Consider the following 22757-nt stretch of genomic DNA (forward strand, 5'->3'; position numbering starts at 1 on the left):
GAAAGAGTTAGAGCTCTGTTGGCCTTTTTCTCAACCTTGAGTTGATCTGTCAAGTCTAAATTATATTGTATTTTCACAAAGCCTTTAGTTATTCTTCAAATGTGTTCAGAGAGGGAGTGGTTTATAGGGGTAGAACCCTGAATTATATTCCAACCACCTGAGTTCTATCAAGTGAGAGAGCAAGGAAATGGGTAGCTTAACCTCTCCAAGTCTCAGTTTCACCACTCTATCAAAAGGAGTAAACACCTCATCTACCTCACAAAGTTGTTTTGAAACTCTGCTGAGACAAAATGGATGTGCCTTGTAAACTGAAATGCACTTTATAAATGTAAGGAATTATCATTTATCATCACCATAGATCAGGGTCAACAATTTTTTAAAGAGGCAGGTAGTTAATATTTTAGGTTTTGTGCCCACAAAAGGTTCTGTTGCATATTGTTGTTATTGCTTTTAATCACCTTAAAAAACCAATTCTGAGTTTATAGGCCTTACAAAACAGGCCACTGCCCAGATTTGACCTGTGTACTGTAGATTGCCAGCTTCTGTCCCAGATTATCAACATACCATTGGGCTGATGATCCACCTTCTCTGTATTTTGTAATGTTTCCTAGAAGTCCACTATCTTTTAAAAAAAATTTTGTTATCTTTGCCCAAAGACATATTTACTGGTTTTTAGGGAAAGAGAAAGAGAAGCATTGATGTGAGAGAGAAACATTTATCAGTTGTTTCCCATGCGCACCCCAACCAGGGATCAAACCCTCAACCAAAGGTTTGCCCTGACTGAGAATCGAACCCACAATCTTTTGGTGTATGGAACGATGCTCCAACCAACTGAACCATCCGGACAGGGCAGTAAATCTACTATCTTGACTGTAAGACAATAAGGATTACCCAAATCTTCCCATTTTTATTGAGGTAAAATTCACATAACATAAAATTCTCCATTCTAACCATACTAAAGTGTACATTTCAGCAGCTTTTAGTACATTTACAATGTTGTGTGACCATCACCACTATACACTGAGTGGCCAGATTATTATAACCACCTGACATTTTAGGCAAATTAGCTATAATTTCCCACTGAAGTTGCTAGAGGACCAGATCATTATAAACGTCTGAATAGCACAACATACCTAAGTATCGTTGCTGATCAAGTTCATCCTATCATGTTGATGGCGTATCCCAATGGAGATTGCTTCTTCCAACAAGACAATGCTCCATGCCACGGTGCTTGTATTGTGCAGGAGTGGTTTCAAGAACATGAGGGAGACTTTACCTTGCTTAGGTGGCCCCCACACTCACCAGATCTCAATCCAACTGAGCATTGGTGGGACGAAGTTCAAAGAGCCATCAGGCAGCTGGTTCCACAACCATCAAATCTCACAGAACTGGACAGTGTTATTTATCAGGCATGGTGTCAGATTCTTCGCATCACCTTTCAACATCTCGTGGAGTCAATGCCAAGAAGAATTGTCGCAGTACTGATGGGGTGGCCCAACAAAGTACTGATGGGGTGGTCATAATAATCTGGCTGGTCATAGTAATCTGGCCACTCAGTGTATAATTACAGAACATTCTGAGCACCCTGTAAAGAAACCCATACCATGAAGCAGTTGCTTCTTTTTCCCCCTCCCCTCAACCCCTGGCACCCAACAATCTGCTTTCAGTCTCTATGAATTTTCCCATCCTAGAAATTGCATATAAATAAAATCATACAATATATGATTTTTTTGTATCTGATTTCTTTCATTTAGCATAATGGTTTCAAGGTTCATTGATGTTGTAACATGTATCAGTATTTCATTTCTTTACATGGCTAAATAATATTCCACTGTATGAACATTTTTTAGCTATAATTGATGGATATTTGAGTGTTTACACTTTTGGATGTTAAAATAATGCTGATATGAACACTTATGTACAAGTTTTTGTGTGGACATATGTTTTCATTTCCCTTGGGTATATACTTTAACAGTGGAATTGCTGGGTCATATGGTAATTCTGTTTAACTTTTTGATATGTGGTTTCCACAATGGCTGCCCCATTTTGCATTCCCACTAGCAATGTATGAGGCTTCCAATTTCTTCACATCTTCACCAGAACTTGTTATTATCTGTTTTGTAAATTATAGCCACCCTAATGGGTGTAAAATGGTATCTCATTGTGGTTTTGCTTTTGATTTGTATTTCCCTGATAACTAATGATGTCATGTGTTTATTGGCCATTAGTATATTTTCTTTGAAGAGATGTCTACCCAGTTCCTTTAAATTGAGTTATTTGTATTTTTTTTAGTTCAGTTATAAGAGTTTTGTGTATTCTAGATACTAGACCCTTGTATGTGAGTTGCTTCTCTTTTGCTTCTTTCTAAATTATCTTTGTCTTTTGACAGTTGGATTATAACATATCTTCATTTCTATCTCCAAATTTATCCTTCTTGGAGTGAGTTCTTGAGCTTATTAGACATGTACATTCATATATTTCATTGTATTGGGGATTGGATTTTTTGGCCATCATTTCTTCAAATATTCTTTCTGCACTCACACTCCTCCCCCCCATCTCCTTCAGGGACATTGTGTGTACAATGTTACACTTGAGCCCTCGACTATGTGGCACAGCTGGTTGGGTGTTGTCCTGTGCACTGAATGGTTGCCCATTTCATTTCTGGTCAGGGCATGTGCCTGGTTGCGGGCTGTATCCCCGGTCAGGGGGTGGTGTTCAGGAGGTAGCCTGGTGTTTCCCTCTCACATTGTTTTTCTCCCTCTCTCCCTTCCCTCCCTCTAAAAACCAATAAATTTTTTTTAAAGGAAAAAGAAAAAATGGTACTCTTGATAGTGTTCCACAGGTTTCTGAGGCACTGTTCATTTTTCTTTGTTTTTCCTTTATGCTGCTCACACTGGACTCAAATCCAAGTTCTTTTATTTGTTTGTTATATAAAACATCTATCTTGCCTCAGTTTCCTCATCCAATAAATAGGAGGAATACAACTTACTCTACTAGGTTGTTATAAAAGCTAAAGTACAAGCTAGTAGAGTAACCTAGCAATATATGTTTTTCAAAATACTATTTTGAAAGAGTATCATACTAAACCACTATGGATCATTACTATGTTAGCTTTAATTGGTTTGCAAGAAGAAGGTGGATCTTGAGAGAAATGTGACATAGGACAAGTAAGTTGGATTAAGTAGAGGACAGCAACTTGGATGCTACTCTTTATGTCCTAGGTAACTTGAGAAGCATTAGAATACTGCCTAAGGATAGGGGTAGAATGACAAGGCAAGAAAGACAATATTTTACTTTATAATTTTGTTCTAGATTAATCCAGTGACCACCACTTATAACTTAGTCCCACAGAGTAGTCAAATTCATAATTAAAGGTTGATTTCTCCCTAAAAAAAAAAGCTTCTCAAACACACACGCACACACACACACACACACACACACACACACACACACACACACGCAAAAACAATACAAAATAAGCAAAAGCAAAAGATCCTTTAAAAATTTCTTGACTAGTCCGATTCACAAAGATTTCTCCATATTTAAACTAACTTTTGTCTGTATCACTATTTAAACTAACTTTTGTCTGTATCACTATTTTGGCATTAAATCATAAATTGCTTTTGTAACATTGCAGTGTTCCTCTATTGCCCCTCCCTTATTTTCTATAATCTCCTTGAAACTGTATTTTAACATGTATTTATAGGCACATAGTAAGTATGTATTTATAAGCACATAGTAAGTATCTAATAAAATTTTTAAAAATATTTATAGCATTATAAAAATCTATATCAAAAAATAGATGAAATTCTTTCAGTATCTTCATGTCAAGGCAAATCATTTGAGTGAGGACTAGTTATTTGAGCTCATCTACAAGCTTAATATGCTTCAACAGAGGGCAAAGGTCCTTTATACTACTTAAAATGGAGTACAATTCTTTACTGTAACCTAAGAAATACTCTTTTAAGGAGAACCATTCTATCTTCAAGTCCTACTTCTCTCTATTAATCCAGAGGTACTGCCTGCTATATCAAAAGCCCTAGAAACTCTTTTAGCCCAAATAATCCTGGTTTCAAAGTTAACTGTCTGGCACATTGTGTTCATTCTTCATCTCAGACCTTTTAAGAAGCAACAGAAACTTTGCACTTGCCTATTCTCCCCAGTATATCCAGTCAGTTACCTCTGGGATGCATCAGCTCATCCCTCTAATATCCAGGCTGTCAGAAAGTGATCATTAATTATAGGGACTCCTTTCCAGCCTCTTGGGTTCCTTACCCCTCTTGATTATATAGGGCAACCTGGCCCATTCTACAGAGCTTCTTCCTGCCATCATATTATTGACCCTTAGTTATGAAAGCTTTTTCCTGGAAAGCTGTGTCAAAGGTTAAAGTGACTTTTTTCCTCCTCAGATTCATTTTACTGGAAACAAACTCCCCAGAATGCTACGTAGATAGTTATTTATCTTTATAACTTGAAAAGGCCATGTTCATACTAGGGGCTCTGGGTGAATCTTACTATTGTTATTTTTCCTCTGTCACCTTCCACCAGTCTCATCAGCTAAAAAGACCCAAAGCACACTGAAAGAGAGTAGGTTAATGGAATGCAGGGCTTGGCCTTCTGAAGGGCATGGATTCCCCCCACCCTCCAACGGTTTGTCATTGGACACTGGAAAAAACAAGGACATGGATGGCTCTCTAGGGCTTTTCCATCTTGAATTTGAATGAGCCTGGCCTAGGGTGAATCAATAATGATCTTTGCTTTATGTTTTTCATCCACACTACTATGCTGCTGAGAGCAACATCTCTATTAAAACATGGGCTGGAGGGCAATTTTATAGTATTGGAAAGGCAGCCACATTTTCTTTCCAGTTTAATATTAACTTGGAATTTTAGTTAGTACTTTCTCTGAGGCTTGAAGTATTGGGGGATAATGGGTGGTCCACCCTACTATTTCAGAAACCAGATTGTAGCTTCTCCAGGGATGCCTCCTTCATCTGAAAGGACAAAAATGTAAAAATTTCAGTTATGTCCTGAGCATGGGAGAGCGTTAAGGCTGGATGGACAGCAAAGACTAGGCCAGCCCTGGAGCCTAGTTCAAAGGCTACATATTCTAAGAAGATTTAATGGTTCTCTCTTTTGTGTTTTCAGATCACTTTAAAAAAACTGAAAATGTTACTTTATTTTTAATTACTCAATTAATACATGAATGCATTCTTATTTTAAAGAATTCAAATGATGCTGGAAAAAAATAAAGACCCATTTACCTACCTTCTTGCCCAGAGGTAATCCTATATAATGAAGAGGTAATATGCAAATTGACCATCACTCCAACACACAAGATGGCCGCCCCCATGTGGACAGAAGATGGCCACCACAAGATGGCCGGCAGGAGAGGGCAGTTGTGGGAGAACAGGCCAGCAGGGGAGGGCAGGTGTGGGAGAACAGGCCAGCAGGGGAGGGAAGTTGGGAGGGACCAGGCCTGAAAGGGAGGGCAGTTGGGGGGACCAGGCCTGCAGGGGAGGACACTTGAGGGGAACCAGGCCTGCAGGGGAGGGCAGTTGGGGGGACCAGGCCTGCAGGAGAGGGTAGTTGGGGGGAACCAGGCCTGCAGGGGAGGGCAGTTGGGGGAGACCAGGCCTGCAGGGGAGGACAGTTGGGGGGAACCAGGCCTGCAGGGGAGGGCAGTTGGGGGAGACCAGGCCTGCAGGGGAGGGCAGTTGGGAGTGACTGGGCCGGCAGGGGAGGGCAGTTGGGGGAGAACCAGTCCTGCAGGGGATTGTAGTTGGGGGCAATCGGGCCAGCAGGGGAGCAGTTAAGCATTGATCAGGCTGGCAGGTGTGTGGTTAGGGGCAATCAGGCAGGCAGGCAGGCGAGCAGTTGGGAGCCAGCTGTCCTGTGAGAGGGATGTCTGACTGCCCATTTCGGTGGGATCAGGCCTGAACAGGCAGTTGGACACCCCTCAAGGGGTCCCAGATTGGAGAGGGTGCAGGCTGGGCTGAGGGACACACACCCTCTCTCCCCACACCCTCATGCACGAATTTCATGTACCAGGCCTCTAGTACCTGTTATAAACTTGATGTATCTCCTTTCAGATTTCTTATATGCACATGCAATCATATATATATATATATATACACACACACACACACACATTGAAAACATGTCATTTTTACAGTTATAAATAGTATCATGCTGTATATGTCATTCTGCAACATTTTTCCCTTCTAAATCAGTGTTTCTCAAATGTTAGTGTGCATCAGAAACACCTGGGGGCCCGGCTGGTGTCGCTCAGTGGTTGAGCATCGATGTAAGAACCAGGGGGTCATGATTTGATTCCCAGTCAGAGCACATGCCCGAGTTGCAGGCTCAGTCCCCAGTAGGGGCTGTGCAGGAGGCAGCTGATCAATGATTCTCTCTCATCATTGATGTTTCTATCTCCCTTCGTCTCTAAAATCAATAATAAAAATATAGTTTTTAAAAAAGTAACACTGTGTGGGGGGCCTTGTTAAAACACAGATTTCTGACTCCCACTTCCAGAGTTTCTGGGGTGAATCCCAAATATTTGCATTTCTATAAAGCCCTCAATTAAGCTGAAACTGCTGGTCCAGTGACCACACTTTAAGAACCAATGCCTTAAGCAGTATGTCTAGAGATGTTTCCATGAATACACTTCATTCTTTCCTTTTTTAAAAATATGTTTTTATTAAATTTTAGAGAGAGAGGAAGAGGAAGGGATAGAGATATAGAAACATCAATGTGAGAGAATCATCGATTGGCTGACTCCTGCACACAACCCGGGCATGTGTCCTGACCAGAATCAAACTGGTGACCTGTTGGTTCCTGGGTTGACACTCAACCACTGAGCCACACCAGCTGGGCTACACTTCATTCTTGCAACTGCTGCATAGCATTCCACAATAACATGTTGTACATACTTGCTCCCCTTTCCACCACCCACTCTCTGTCCATCTGCCTTGGGAAAAAAAGTGGCTATATAAGGGCAAAATAAATGGACTCTCTCTGTGCTCAGATGCTAATAATTTGCTGGTTTCATGTTACCAGGTATAGACATCACTCATCTTGCCCTTTTGTAAGATGGAATGGTACTGGGAAAGGACACCCATTTTACACTTTGTGTTTAGCACTTTCATTTAAAAATCATAAAACATTCTTATTGCTTTGGTCCTTATCTCTTCTGCCTGGGGCCTGATAGTTTGCTATCAGACAAACATTTACTACAGTCATATGCAGATAACTGACTATCTCCAGTGGACTTGCAATATGTTTCTCAGTCCCATTTCTTTACTAAGGCATGAATTACAACTCTCTGCTCATTGAATGATTAACTGAAATTACTTATTCATATTATTACCTACTATTAGAGTTACACTATACTAGAACTTGAGAGCTAAAGAAGAATTTTAAGCTGAGCTTTCTGTTCTCAAGGGGTATAGATGTTAGGCGGAAAGATTAGACATTTACATATGAAACATTCAAGCAATACATGATGTATGGTTAGGTGCTAATATGTATAGTATAAATCTGTGTTGTTCAATACTAGCCACTTGTGGCTATCAAGCAACTGAAATATGACAAGTCAGAATTGAGGTATGCTATAAATGTAAAATACATATAAAATTTCAAAACCTTAGGACAAAGAAAAGTATGTAAAATATCTCATTAAGAATGTTTATATTGACTATATGTTAAATTATAATATTTTAGTATATTGGGTTAAATAAAATAGTTACAAATTTATTTTATCTGTTTTAAATGTGACCACTAGAAAAATTAAAATTATGTATATAAGGCTCACATTGTCTTTCTATTGAACAGAGTTGCTATAGATAATTAAGTGTTGTGAGAATTAAAAAAAAAGACTAATAAGCTGGAGTTGTCACAGAGGAGATGAGACTCTGTTACAAATGATGAAAACTCAACACAGACAGCTTAATTAAATATATACACCACATACACAAATTTTGGGTGCTACTTTATTGGCTCAATTAAGAAGTCTACAAAATATATTTGGGACTGCCTTAGGCCATCTCATCCACCATATGAAGACAACATAGACAAGATAGGCAAAATTCTGATGATGCTATTTTAGCCCCAGACTCACAATGCCCTAAGTAAGTAACATAATCAGGAAAGAGCATCTTTTCTTCTAGCTTCTACCAGAGCCCTGCGATTTCTAGGCAAAACCAGTCAGGAGGAGTTTAAATTGAAATAGCAAGAGATCTTATCTCTAAGGAATATTAATAGTTTTCCCCTCTAGTTTGCCTCTTTTTAAAAAAAATATGGAACACTTCCGAATTTGCAAGTCATCCTTGCTCAGGAGCCATACTAATCTTCTCTGTATTGTCCCAATTTTAGTATATGTGCTGCCAAAGTGAGCACTAGTTTGCCTCTTTTTAAAATAAAAGATTAATATCACTACATACTCATCAGAATGACTAACTAAAAAGTATTGACACCACCAAATTCTGGCGAGGATGTAAAGAAACTCATTTATTTCCAACTACTCTGGAAAATGTTTTGGCATTTTCTTTAAAAAAAATTAAACATGCCACTACTAAATTGCTCAGCAATTGTACTTATGGGCACTTGTCCCATATAAATGAAAATTTATGTTCACAGACAAACCTGTGCACGAATGTCCATCAGCTTTTTGTTTTTACAATGGCCAAGAATTGGAAACTCAGATGTCCTTCAACAGATGAATGGTTAAATAAACTGTGCTATGCACATAGCATGGAATATTACTCAACAATAAAAAGAAACAAACTATTGGTACATGCAGTAACTTGAATGAGTATCTAGGGAAATTATGCTGAGTGAAAAAAAGCCAATCACAAAAATTTGCACACTGCATGATTTCATTCATATAATATTATTGAAACAACAAACTTATAAGAGTGGAGGAGAGGTTAATGGTTGCCAGAGGTCAGGGATGAGGATATGGTGGGAAGTGGAGGTGAACTTGGTTATAACCTGCAACATGAGGGATCTCTGTGGTGTTGGAACTGACCAGTATCTTGATTATGGTAGTGGACACATGAACCTACTCAAGTGATAAAATTGTAATGCACACACACACACACACACACACACAATGAGTACCAGCAAAATTAGGAAAATCTAAGTAAGATTGCAGGTTATATCAATGTCAACATCCTAGTTGTGATATACTAAAATTTATTTGGAGTGCATATTCAGAGAAACTGAGAAAAGTATACAAGGACTCTTTCTGTATTATTTCTTACAACTGCATGTTGAATCTACAATTGTGAATAAAAATTTCAATGAAAAAGAAGTCAGAGAGCCTGACCTGTGTGGCTCAGTGGTTGAGCATCAACCTATGAACGAGGAGGTCATGATTCAATTCCTGGTCAGGGCACATGTCCAGGTTGTGGGCTCGATCCTCAGTGGGGGTGGGGGCGTACAGGAAGCAGCCGATCAATGGTTTTCTCTCATCATTGATGTTTCTATCTTCCTCTCCCTCTCCCTCTCCCTCTCCCTTACTCTCTGAAGTCAAGAAAAGTATATTTTTAAAAAGAAGTCAGAGAAAAGCTTTAAAAAAATTGAGACCTAAAATGATCCTCAACCCCAGAGTGCTCTAATGTGAGTAAAGCTTTTAATCTATTTGCTTCCGCCAGATGTCACAACCTTTAGCACTGAACTTTTTCTCCATTAATGTCTCCATTTAAATGCCTATACTTTTTCACTTGCCCCCAAGTTGCTACTGTGTGTTGTGAGCATCACACACAGTGTTTCTTGGTCATCTTCTCCTGTCTCATCTCGTACATGTCTTCTCACATATAGTATTCTTACTGGTGAACCATTTGTGTTTTTATAAATCTTTTGACTTTTATTTTTTTTATTTTTTTTATTTTGCACTTTACAGATCTTTATTGTAAGCATCCTGCATGGTACCATCCTTCAGCCCTGGGCTGGCCCCTGTGGGACTTTTATTTTTTTAAATATGCTTTTTATTGATTTTGGAGAGAGAAAAAGGGAGAAGGATAGGGAGATAGAAACATCCATGAAAGAGAAAATCATTGATCAGCTGCCTCCTGCACGCCCCTTACTGGGGATCAAGCCCACAATCCGGGCATGTGCCTGACTGGGAATCTAACCCGGGACCTCTTGGCTCATAGGTTGATGCTCAACCACTGAGCCACACCAGCCAGACAAATCTGATGACTTTTAAAAGCAACAACAATGTCAAAGACACTGGCCCAGGACATTGCACTGCCAGTCTATCTTGATCTGATCTGGCAGCCTCATTTAGTCTTGAGGCCAGTCCTTTAAGCCATTTCATTTTCCTTCATCTTATCTGTAGGAAGATAGTCCAGAAAAGTCCTGTATTTTAGTCATTTTAGAGTGTGCTGGTTAAGAACAAGAGCTTTGGAATTAGGCAGACCTAAGTTTGAACCGAGGGTTTGCTACTTACTAGCTGTAACCTGAGGCTACTGAGTCTATATCCTCCTCTGTAAAATGAGGATAATATCTACCTCATTAGGCTCTTGTAAGGATGAAATGAGATAATGTATGTCAAATACCTAGCATACAGTAGATTATCATTTGTCATTCTTCCATTATTCTTGCTCTTTCTACCCGTAGACCTCACAGCATTCTAGCGTTTCACCAGCAGGCTTTTTGGGGGGTATCCAAGGCCAGGATCCATTTTTCTAGTATTTTGCCTCCCAATATTTTACATGCTTTCACTATCTCGTGCCTTTATAAAGCTAAAACAGATAACTGGGCATCATAGTGGAAGAATGTGGCTACTGATCAGGGATAGCAGAAGGTTCATTCTCTCCTTTGTTTGAGTCATAATCCTAGACAGTCCTTCAGTCTTTTCTTGCCTACTCAGACCTTGAGTGGGTTTAGCAATGTCCCATCTAGGCCACCATAAGTATGGGGTAAACACCAATGAACTGGTAGGCTTATCCTTTTCCCCAGTCCAACCATATCCCTTAGGCCCTAGAGCTCAATTGATCTCTCCTGCATTAATCAGAAATATGGTTGCTTTACGCAGATAATTCTGAACAAGGTGGTGTTATAATTTTTCCCCAATCCTAAGGGAGAATCTTTCAAAGCCAGTTGGAGAAAGCAAACAATACTAACAACATTATCGCAAGTCAGTCTTGCCACATGAAAGGTAACATACACTAGGGCAGTGGTTCTCAAAGTGTGCTCTCTGGACCAGCAGCATTAGCATCTCCTGGGAATTTATTAGAGGTGCAAAATCTTGGATCACATTGCAGAACTTCTGAATCAGGATCTCTGGGAGTGAGGCCTAGCAATCTTTCTATTAACCTCTCCATGTGACTCAGATAAACACTAAAGTCTGAGAGCCACTGGTGTAGTGCTTGGAAGCACAGACTCTGAAGTCACATTGCTTGGCTTTAGCTCTATTACTAGTTGTGTGACTTTGGGGAAGTTATTTATACTCCCACACCTCAGTTTTCTTATCTGTAAAATGGGAATAATAGTTCTCTTCTTGAAACTCCCACATTTTTTCCCTCTTGCCTTTAGCAACACTACATTTTCCTGCTTTAACTTATTCCTCACTGGCCCCTGAGCCTCTTTTCCTGATTCCTTGTCCTTTGCTTGACCTCTAAATGTTGGAGGCCCCAGGGCTCAATCCAGGAACCTCTTCCTCTTTTTTATTCTATTCTCTCTTTAGATAATGTCATACAATCCCAAGGCTTTAAATATTATCTATGTGCTGTTGTCTCCCAAATTAATTTATATTGACATCACCCAGAACTTGAGACAGGTGCATATGACTATTTGACACCTCAATTTGGAATTTTATTTTATTAGGGGTCTTGACCTTCACATATTCAAAACTGAACTTTTGATACCTGATCAATCCCTTATTCTTTTTTTTTATTTGCCACAAGTGTTTATTGATTTTTAAAAGTCTGCATCATTTCCCCTGTCATATATAATTTTAATGTAGTCAAATCTGCTATCTTATTTGCAATTACTTTTGCAGTTTCTAAGTATAGCAAGTCTTGTATTCTCCATATTAGAAAATAAATATTTGAGTGTATGTAAAATAAAAAAGCATGGCTCAGTATGTACTGAACAGTATATTAACATTGGTGTAAACTTTTTTTTTGTCTAAAGTTTTACATATGTCTCCTTTTTACCCAATTGACCCCCCCCACCAGCCATTCCCACCCCAGGCAAGCCCCCACTGCCCCAGTGTCTGTGTCCATTGGTTATGCTAATATGCAATTCCCTTATTCTTTTTAAAAATATATATTTTATTGATTTTTCACAGAAAGGAAGGGAAAGGGATAGAGAGTTAGAAACATCGACGAGAGAGAAACATCGATCAGCTGCCTCTTGCACGCCTCCTACTGGGGATGTGCCTGCAACCAAGGTACATGCCCTTGACCGTAATTGAACCTGGGACCTTTCAGTCTGCAGGCTGACGCTCTATCCACTGAGCCAAACCAATTAGGGCAATTCCCTTATTCTTGAGTCTTCCACAGTTTAGTAAAGGATCCCAGCATTTACCCAAGTCAAAAATCCTGGATATAATGTACGGGTTTGGGTTTATGGCAGGTCCATGCCCCTTGGTCTCTCATAGTGATCCATGCCAGAGCAAACTGTGGACTTGAACTATTGCCTGGCCTCTCTGTCCATTGACTGCAGGCATTGAAGTGGATTGCACAGTGGGGGGAAAAAGAGAAGAAACCTGGAAATTCCTTTGAGTCTTCTCTTTCCTTTTACACCAAACCATCCAGACCATCACCAAAACCTATGTCTCTAACTCCAAAAATTCATACAGAATTGTCCTTTTCTCTGCTCCCCACTACCTTACTTTCAGCCACCACCATCTCTTATGTTGTGTACTTGCAGTAGTCCCCTACTCGTTTTTCTGCTTCCACTCTCACTCCATTTGGTCTATTTTCCAAAAGTGTCAGAGAGATCTTTAAAAATGTGAACTTAATCACCTCACTTTTCTGCTTTAGACCTTCCAATATCTTCTCTGAACAATTATTCAGAACAAGAATGAAATCTAAGGCCCTGACCCAGGACCATAAGGCCTCCATGATCTAAACCCTGCCTGCTTCTACAACCTACTCTCATATGACTCTCCCCATTGTTCCTGACACTCCTGTCACAGCATCTTTCTCTGTATTTCTCCAACATGTCAAGCTCCTTCCTGTCATCAGGTTCCCACGCTCACTATTCCCTCTGCTTGGAACATTTCTCCCTCAGGTCTGCAAATGGCTGGCTTTTTATGATTTGGATCTTGGCTCAAATGTCATCTCCTCAGAGAGTCATTCCCTTACTAACCAGTCAAAAGTAGACCCTCCATTTCAATCACATCACCCTGTTTTTATTTTGTTCATAGCACTTATCAAAGCATCTGTCATTATTTGTTTGTGTGTTTGTTTCTCTGCACTGGAATATAAACTCTATGAGAGCAAGGACCTGTCTATACTGTTCACTGTTGTATCCAAGTCTCTAGCACTGTGCTGGCACATAAAAGGCCCTCCGCATATATTTTCTGAATTAATGAATATTCTTAAATAGTTGTAGTTCTTAGAAAATGGGTATTTCTCATCTATATGCTGAAACATTCCAGACATATGTTCCTACATGCATACCTATATTCACACTTAATCTTAGATTCTCTTTTTCCTTTGAGCAACTTATAGCTATATATATATATATATATATATATATATATATATATATATATATATATATATAGAGAGAGATATATTAGAAATGTGTTTGATAAATGTTCATGGAATGAATAAAGAAATGAACTTCTACAACTTTTTCTCTGTTTCACCTAGCAACAGTGATGATCCTGATATTTGCTTATCAATTATATTTCCCTGAAAGCACTGCCCTCCAAATGAAGAAAGAGGATTACCTACATGTAATAATGGAAGGAAGTAACAGTTATATCAATTAGGAAAGCTAGTTCCAGAGTAAGCCTGCTTCAGGCTGGGGGGTAGTCCTTAATTGGATCTCAAACTTTAGCACGTATCTTATATAATAAAAGGCCAATATGCAAATTATCCCCATGGGCAGGAGTTCAATCAACTGGGAGTTAGATGTGCACTGACCACAACATGGCGGGCATTGGCTACGCAGCGCTGGCAGCAGGCAGCAGTGGAGGTACTGCCAGCCCTGATAGGCACTGACAAGAGTGGGACCGCAGTGGGATAGTGGATCAGGTGAGCAGGCAATGCCAGGCCAAGGAGGGTGCAAGTTGGAGCCCTGATGGCCCCACCAGTTGCCCCACAGATCAGCCCTGATTCAGGCCTAGGAACCCTATCCGTGCATGAATTTTGTGCACTGGGCCTCTACTTTATTTATAAGACAGCAGTGATTCTGATTCAGTAGGTCTCGAGAAGGGGTGACCCCCAGCCTTGTCTGTTCAAGACTTTCCCAGTTTTAATACTGAAAGTCCGATGTCTGGGGAAAGCCCTCAGTCTGGGGAAAACCCAGATGAGTGGTCACCCTAGTTCAGAGTGAATTACATTAAAACAACACCCTAGGTGTTTCTGTTGTAGGTGGTCCCCAGGCCACATTTTGAGACACAGAAACATGAGTAAAAGTCTTAGTCATAGCTGAATTTAACTCACTAACTCTGATCTCCACTCTGATAACAAATAACAGGGTTGGCTCAGCTGCTGCCATTCTTTTTCCAATCTTAACTAAAAGGAACACTTTGCAAGGCTTCAATTGATTCAATAAGATTGAAAATTCAGCACTGAGTGATTAAACCTCTTACAAATGGAAGAACATTTAAATGCCTAAATTGCCTGAGTACTTTAAAAACAGGGAGCAATGGCCGAATTGTATCACCCAGAAAGTTCTAAAATAATCAACTAAAAGGAACCACTCAGAATAATAGAGGTATAGCGTCATTTCGTTCCACTGTGCTGACCTCTTCACTTCAATGGCTATGGGCAAAGTTAAGAGAGCTATGAAATGTTAACCTTTCTATCACCACTGCACATGCTGTCACCAGAATAAATTTGAATTCAGTCAATGAAATGGTGTCAAAGGACATCAATCTCTCTTTCCTAAATCATCTCTAATTCTTGCAAAGATTTTCTGCTCAGTTGTCACTGATACTTGAAATACATCACAGTTTCTTCACCTTACATTTCATAGTTGAAGTGTGTACAAATAACCTGGGCTGAAGAGAGCCAACTACCTACATGAAGGCATATTTTCAATATAGACACTATTAATTATTTGTGGTATATTTGGACAGTGATGTGGAGAAATTGGAACCCTCATACATTGCTGATGGGAATGTAAAATGGTGTAGCTGTTGTAGAAAATAGTTTAGCAGTTTCTCAAACATTTCAACATAGAATTATCATGTAACTCTGCAATTCTACTCCGAGGTATATGCCCCGAAGAACTGAAAACAGAAACTCAAATACTTGCATGCAAATGTTCATAGCAATACTATTTGCAATATCCAAAAGGTAGAAATAACTCAAATGTACATCAATGGATGAATAAATTGTGGTTTATACATACAGTAGAATATTATTCAACCATAAAAAAGAATGAAATCCTTTCATCCAGAATGGAGATTAGATACATGCTACAACATGAACAAACCTTGAAGACATCATGCTTAGTGAAATAATTCAGACACAAAAGGACCGATATGGTATGATTTCACTTATATGCAATATCTAGAATAAGCAAATTCATAGAAACAGTAAGTAACCATTTTAAGTGTACAGTTCAATGGCTTTTTAGAACATTCACAATATTGTGCAACCATCACCAATATCTAATTACAGAACATTTTCATCACACACACACACACACACACACACACACACACACACCGTATAGCCATTAAGCAGTCACTGCTCATTCCACTTTTCCCCAGCTCCTGGCAACCACTACTCTGCTTTCTGTGTCTACGGATTTGCCTGTTCTGAAAATTTCATAGGTTGATGCTCAACTGGTGTGGTTCAGTGGTTGAGCTTCGACCTATGGGCCAGGGGGTCACGGTTCGATTCCAGGTCAGGGTATATGCCCTGTTGCTGGCTCAATCCCCAGTGGGGGGGGCATGCAGGAGGCAGCCAATTGATCTCTCTCTCTCTCTCTCTCTCTCTCTCTCTCTCTCTCTCTCCATCTCTTAGTTTGTCCTATTTTTATCTTATTAAGCCTCATTTATGTGTAATATTTTCATCAAATTTGGAAGTTTTCAGTCATATTTCTTCAAATATTCTTTCTGCCTTTTTTATCATTCTTTTTTATCTGGGGCTCACAGTATATTTATTTTGGTATACTTCATGATATCCCATAGGTCCTTAAGGTTACGATATTTTTTCTTGCTGTTCCTCAGACTTGATAATTTCAACTGATTTATTATCATGTTCATTGACTCTTCTGTTCTGAGCACATCTAGTGAAATTTTCATTTCAGTTAATGTATTTTAAACTCCAGTATTTCCATTTAGTTTATTTTTATACTTTCTATCTCTTCCATATTGTCTGTTTAATGAGACATTGTTCTCATAATATACTTTACTTTTTTAGACATAGTTTTCTTTAGGACTTTGAACATATTTTAAATAGCTGAATAAAAGTCTATGTCTAGTCAGAGAAAGAAAATACCATATAATTTCACTTATATATGGAATTTAAAGAACAAAATAAATACACAAAATATAAACAGACTCATAGATACAAAGAAGAGACTGACAGTTGTCAGAGGGGAGGGGGTTCGGGTATCTGGGTGAAGGGATTAAGCAATACAAATTGGTAGTTACAGAATAGTCACAGAGATGTAGATTATAGCACAGGGAACATAGTCAATAGTATCATGATAATCATGTAAGGAGTCAGGTGGGTACTTGAAACATCAAGGGGACCACTCTGTAAAGTACTTGATTTTCTAACTACTTTGCTGTACATCTGAAACTAACACAGAATAATATTGAATGCAAACTGTAATTAAATGACAAAAAGGTAACTCAAAACAAAAAACAAGATATGAAACTTGCATGCCTCTTATAAGACTGCTATTAAAAATGTTATTCTACATTAAAATAATATTTTTAAAAGTTCAACAAAAGTCTATATGTAGTAATTCCAATGTTTGTGTTTCATGGATATTTGTATTACTTTTCTTTCTGTGTTATGGCCATAATATTTTTTCTTTTGTTATGTCTCAAAATTTTTCATCAAATACCAGGTATTTTAAATAATATAATTTGACAACCCTGGGAATTGTTTTTTCCTTTCCCTAGTGTTTGCTGTTTGTGCTGGGTTTTGTTGCTCTTTGCTTATTCAGTGATTTTTTTTAACTAATTCAGTAAGCTCTGTATTCTTTGTCATATGTGGCCAGTGAAGTCTCTGATCAGTTAGCTTAGAGGGCAGTTAATAATTAGATTGATATTTCTTTGAATGCCTAGAACTAAAAATCTCCCAGTCCTTGCCAATGGGCTATGTAAGCATGTTGTGTACACCTTGGACTCTCAGGCATTTGCAACTCTGTGTTAAACTACTCTTCCTGCTTGCACAGAATCGCAAAGTCAGTCACAAATGAAAGTTTATGGCTTTCTCAGGTCATTCCTGAGTGTGTGCATGGCCCTACACATGTGCCTGGTCTTCTAGATTACAAGGAATATGCAGTAGCTCTTCAAAGTCCCTTTGAACAACTGATTTTTTAGATTTTCCTTTTACGTTTTTTAGGTAATCTATTGTTTGTTTCAACTGTTATGCATTACCTCAGGCATTCTTGCCATTAAAACACTTGCTAAAGTATTCACGAAGTTAATTTCACAATACTTTGAAATAACACATCATTTTTCTTACATTATTTCCTAGAAAATCAATGAAAGTTAAATTCAAGTTTAGTTCATTTTTTTTTAGTTCAGTTCAAGTCAAACTACTTCAAAACAATACAATTTTCTAAGCACTTTAAATGTAACTGAGAATCAGGTTACCAAGCTTTGCCAGGGTCTTGTTGCTAACTCACTCTAGGCTTAAAAAAGAAGAAAATTTAGAACAAGCAGTAGGTGGGAGAATGCTAGCACAGTTAATGAAAATGGCAATGATGCCTTGACGTATCAAGACTCAAAGGTATTAAATAACTTCAAATGTGTGAAATAGTAAAGCCATAATAGTTGTGATGAAAATAGTCTGTACCACAATTCAGCCCTAGGCCTATCTAATTCTAGAGCTTAATGCTATTTAATTACTAGGTTATATATCATCTCTCCTCTCAAGTCAATTATCTGATAAGAATCTGGATTTACTGGATCAAAACTAAACTCCTCTGCTGACTTTCAGCTCCTTTTTAATTTTTTCTTCACCTACCTAGCTAGATTTATTCTCTGTTAATCCCTAAAGCAATCATCCAATTTAGTCAGATCAGTTTCCATGCTGTTATTCATTCAAATTTGTCATATTAATTTCTCATTCTGGGCCTTCACTTACCTGGAGTGCCCCAAAATCAGATCAAGACACATCTCCTGTAGGAAGCTTTCTTTGATTTCCTATTCCTCTATAGCAGAGGTGGGGAACCTTTTTTCTGCCAAGGGCTATTTGGGTATTTATAACATCACCTGAGGGCCATACAAAATTACCAACTTAAAATTTAGCCTGCTATATTTGGTCAAACATTTAATTAACTCACTCCTAATGCCTTGGCAGGGCCAGACCAAATGACTTTGCGGGCTATATCAGGCCCAGTGGTGGGACATTCCCCACCCCTGCTCTATAGGTTTAAAAAAAGCCTATAGAATTTAGCATCTGTAGCACATAAATTTTTTATATGGTTTATTTTTAAATTATGTTTAATTGTTATAATTTACATACTATAAAATTTATCTTTTTACAGTGTACAATTCAGCAGTTTTAGTATATACACAAAGAAATACAATCATATTTTGATTGCCTGCTCTTCCTTCACTTTTTTTCCTATGCAGGCCCTCAACAGATTAGATAATTCCTGCCCACATTTGAGAGGGCAATCCTGAGCCCAGAGACTCAAATGGTAATTTCATCCCAAAACACCCTCACAGACACACTCAGAAATAATGCTTAGCCAAATATCTGGATACTCTGTGATTCAGTCAATTTGACACATAAAATTAACCATCACAAGCTCAAATCTCATTTTATTCGCTCCAATGGTTGTGACCCACTGGTTTTCAAAGTTACTGTAGAGTTTGGGAGAGGGGAGAGGTGAAAATAGGGTAAGTTAAAATCCCACAAACCTTTTTATTCAGATTCAGCCATTTTTCTTGAATAAACACTCTCTGGATTGTTGCAAGCTTTAGGCTAATTTCCAGAGTTCTCAGAAAGTTAATTCATAAGAGTTTTTGCTATTTTTCTCATTGTTTTTATGGAGAAGAGTTTTTCAGTGGTCTTTACTCCGCCATTTTCTCTAACATCCTGCATACACAATTTAACACTTATATATCGTCTTATCTGTTTTCTTTTTGTTTTGTATGCTATTCATTTTTTTCCAATCTAAACTGTAGGTTCTTTTGCTGCATACATCTGTAAACCACCTATACAGTGTCTAGTATAGAAGTTCATTTTTCAACCTTATTGAAATTGAGTTCATTGTTTCTTTTCATATTTATGTTAAACAAGTTGCATTTGGGAAATCAAACCAGTTGTCATTAACAGATTCCCTCCTTGGTGCAGAAAATTTGAAACGCACCATAGAGGATACCAAAAATAAAGTTCCAAGCTGTAAAGGAAGACAGAGCAGTATTGCTATAATCATAATCCTATAGCTGACTTTCTCCTCTACTGACTTTTACAAGCAAACATTTTATTTTGAGATTATTTTAGACTCACAAGAAGTGGCAAAAATTGTTCAGAGAATTCTCATGGTTCAACTAGCTTTCCCTAATATTAATATCTTGTATAACCATAATCCAATTATCAAAATTGAAAAATTACCATAGGTACAATACTATTAAATACATCACAGACTTTACTCATATTCCTCAACTGACTTTTAAAGTCTGTGGTGCAGTAAAGATTGTTTAAAAAAAAGATGCAGGAAATGAGCTGAATTTGTGTAGGGCCAATGGCATCTGAGCAAGTGGGAGCAAGTTGAGGCCAAAATTCAGTATAGGTGCTGTTTTAGTGCCTCTTCTAATTAGCCTCCAGGGTGTGATTTTTGTAATTAGTCTGTGGAGGGTGCCTTATTCTTATTTGCATTAAGAATCTATGCTGGGCATGTACCTTGGTTGCGGGCACATCCACAGTAGGAGATGTGCAGGAGGCAGCTGATCGATGTTTCTCTCTCATCGATGTTTCTAACTCTCTATCCCTCTCCCTTCCTCTCTGTAAAAAATCAATAAAATATATTAAAAAAAAAAAAGAATCTATGCTAACCTTGGCCTTGCCTTTCAGTATATTCTGAGTTGTCCACAAAGTTAAGTTTGTAAACAAAAAAATTACTTTCACCATTGCTACCTATCTGTTACCCCTATCTGCACTCCTGAATGTGGGAATATTCAGACAGTATATTAAAATAAAAACACTGCTTAGGTTGAAAGGTGATACAGTCTTCTGCATAGTTTAGGAAACAAACAAAAAATGAAATAGATTGGCAGAATGAGGAAAACAGGTTGCTGTCTAGTTTCTTTGTAGTAGAATGTTCATAATGAGGCTTCTTAAATTTGTACTGGTATAAATTCAGTGTAAGACATATTCACATATATGCAAAATGTATATTAAAGTCAAATAGAAACATTTAAAAATTATCTTGTCAGAAGACTTGACTAAAAGTACATTACTCTCAAATTCTGTTACTTTATATTATAAATAATCAACTGTTCTTCTAACAGCATAATTTATGGATGATTTCATGGTAAAATTAAATGGAAGAAGCCACAGTGTGACAGTGGCTCTTTTAGATATATTTATAATGCTCAAGTCTAGTGTTAGGGGGCTGAAAATTAATTGTTCTAAAATAAATTCCAGATGGATGGATATAATTAACAGAAGAAAAGAAAACCTTAAAACCACCAGAGAGAGGAGACAAAATGGCGGCGGGATAGATGGACATCTTCTGAGCCTTGTCCCAGAGCAGATGGAACGAGCAACTAAATCGAATAACATCCACCTGGAATTGGCGAAGTAGACACAGCTGGTGAGACAATTCGCAGCTGGGAAAGGCAGAAGATGCCTGGAGAATGGTAAAATCAGGGATCTGGGCTGGAGAGAACTGTGAGACCTTTGAGCCCAGAGGGTCAGAGGGAAACTGCACAGCACTGAGGCTGTGTCCCTTGGGACAGGCACAGCGTCTGACTGTGGAAAGGAGGTCCACAGGACTGCTGGCAGCAGGGTATGCTAGATCTGGGTCCACAGCCATGAAAGACTGAGCCCAGAGGGGGCAGCCTGAATGGTTGCCCAGGCCGTGCCATGCTGGGGGGAGAGGGGCTCACAGTGGTGCAGCTCTTTCCCCTCCTTTTCGTCTTTGCTTTTCTTCAATGAATTTAGTTCATAGGACCTTTCAAATACAGACACTCACCCATGGCTGAGGTGCAGGTGGAGGTGCAGACTTGTGGAGTCTGGGAAGAGGCTGGGGAGAGGAGAGAGTCCAGGAGAGGGGGCTGCGAGATTGGCGCTGAGTCATACCTGATGTGCGGGACCCGGGTAGCCATTTTCTCCTGAAGAGATAGCCTCTCCCTGCAGTCTCCAGGCAACCAATACAGCCACACCCAGACTACACCCTGAGTGGCACAAAGGACACAAAGAAACATCTGAACCATCCCTGAGAGCCCTCAGGGACTGGCCTAAAGAGAGGTCTTCAGTCCCAACAATAGGAAACTGAGAAGCTGCAGATGGTACAGAAGAGTGGGATCCTAATCGGCAGAAAGGAACGACACTTCACTTTTTCATTTTTATTTTATTTTATTATTATTATCTCTTTTTCTCTTTATTTTCCTTTCTTGTTTGTTTCTTTATTTTCTATTTCTTTTTGCATTATTTTTCATCATTCTAATTTTTTTATTTTATCCTATTTTTTAATTAGTATTTTTAAATTTTTTTTCTTCTCTTTCTCTTTCTTCCTATCCACTCATCCTCTTTCTACTTCCTCTATACTGAACTGAGATCCTCCCCATATTCATCCAATTTCTGTATATAAGATTCTGCTCCCACTCTCTTTACTGGGTATTTGGTGGTTGTATGTTTTGGTTTATCTGTTTGTTCCTGGTGTTTTCTGCATATATATATATTTTTTTCTTTTTCTTCCTTTTCCTTCTTTTTCTTTTCTTTCATACCATTTTTTCTCTCTTCGATATCATATGTGCTCTCTTTTCTCTCCCCTAATTCTCTTTTCTCTGGTGGTCACTTATATTGAGGTTATCAGTGTTGTGAGTACATTCTTCTTTTTTTGTTACCTTTGTGTCATGTCAAGGAGAATTTTACCCTGTTTGGCCAAAGTGGTAGAGAGCAAGCCACAAAACCAGACACCCATAGAGGAGACTCCATCCACAAACGGGTCAATAACTCTCCAGACCCAACTACAGAGGCAGGAAGAAGGTGGCAGTGAGGGAGAGAGCATGAGTGAGGGAGCAAAGTGTGAGAAGTGTGTGGACATGTGGGGTGTGTAGGTGTGTGAGTGAGGCACAGTTAGATCCAGCAGGACCTTCGGGGGCAGGCTGACTGGGCTCACCTACCCAGGCAGCTTCTGCTACCATTGTAAACAGTCCCAGAGCGGCCAGCTCTTCTGCAGAGGTTGTGCCTTTTTGAA

The 22757-nt window shown here is 38.8% G+C and overlaps 2 non-coding genes across 2 annotated transcripts; one reads left to right on the plus strand and one right to left on the minus strand.

Annotated features, from left to right (window-relative positions):
- Positions 1–8293: 8293 nt before the first annotated feature.
- On the minus strand, positions 8294–8399 carry LOC111827237. The gene has a single exon (XR_002830741.1). It is a non-coding gene; the product is annotated as a U6 spliceosomal RNA (small nuclear RNA).
- A 4165-nt stretch (positions 8400–12564) lies between these two features.
- On the plus strand, positions 12565–12700 carry LOC111827260. The gene has a single exon (XR_002830764.1). It is a non-coding gene; the product is annotated as a small nucleolar RNA SNORA42/SNORA80 family (small nucleolar RNA).
- The last annotated feature ends 10057 nt before the right edge of the window (positions 12701–22757 follow it).

The sequence above is a fragment of the Myotis lucifugus genome, unplaced genomic scaffold (genome assembly GCF_000147115.1).
Source record: "Myotis lucifugus unplaced genomic scaffold, Myoluc2.0 scaffold_2, whole genome shotgun sequence".
NCBI lineage: Eukaryota > Metazoa > Chordata > Mammalia > Chiroptera > Vespertilionidae > Myotis > Myotis lucifugus.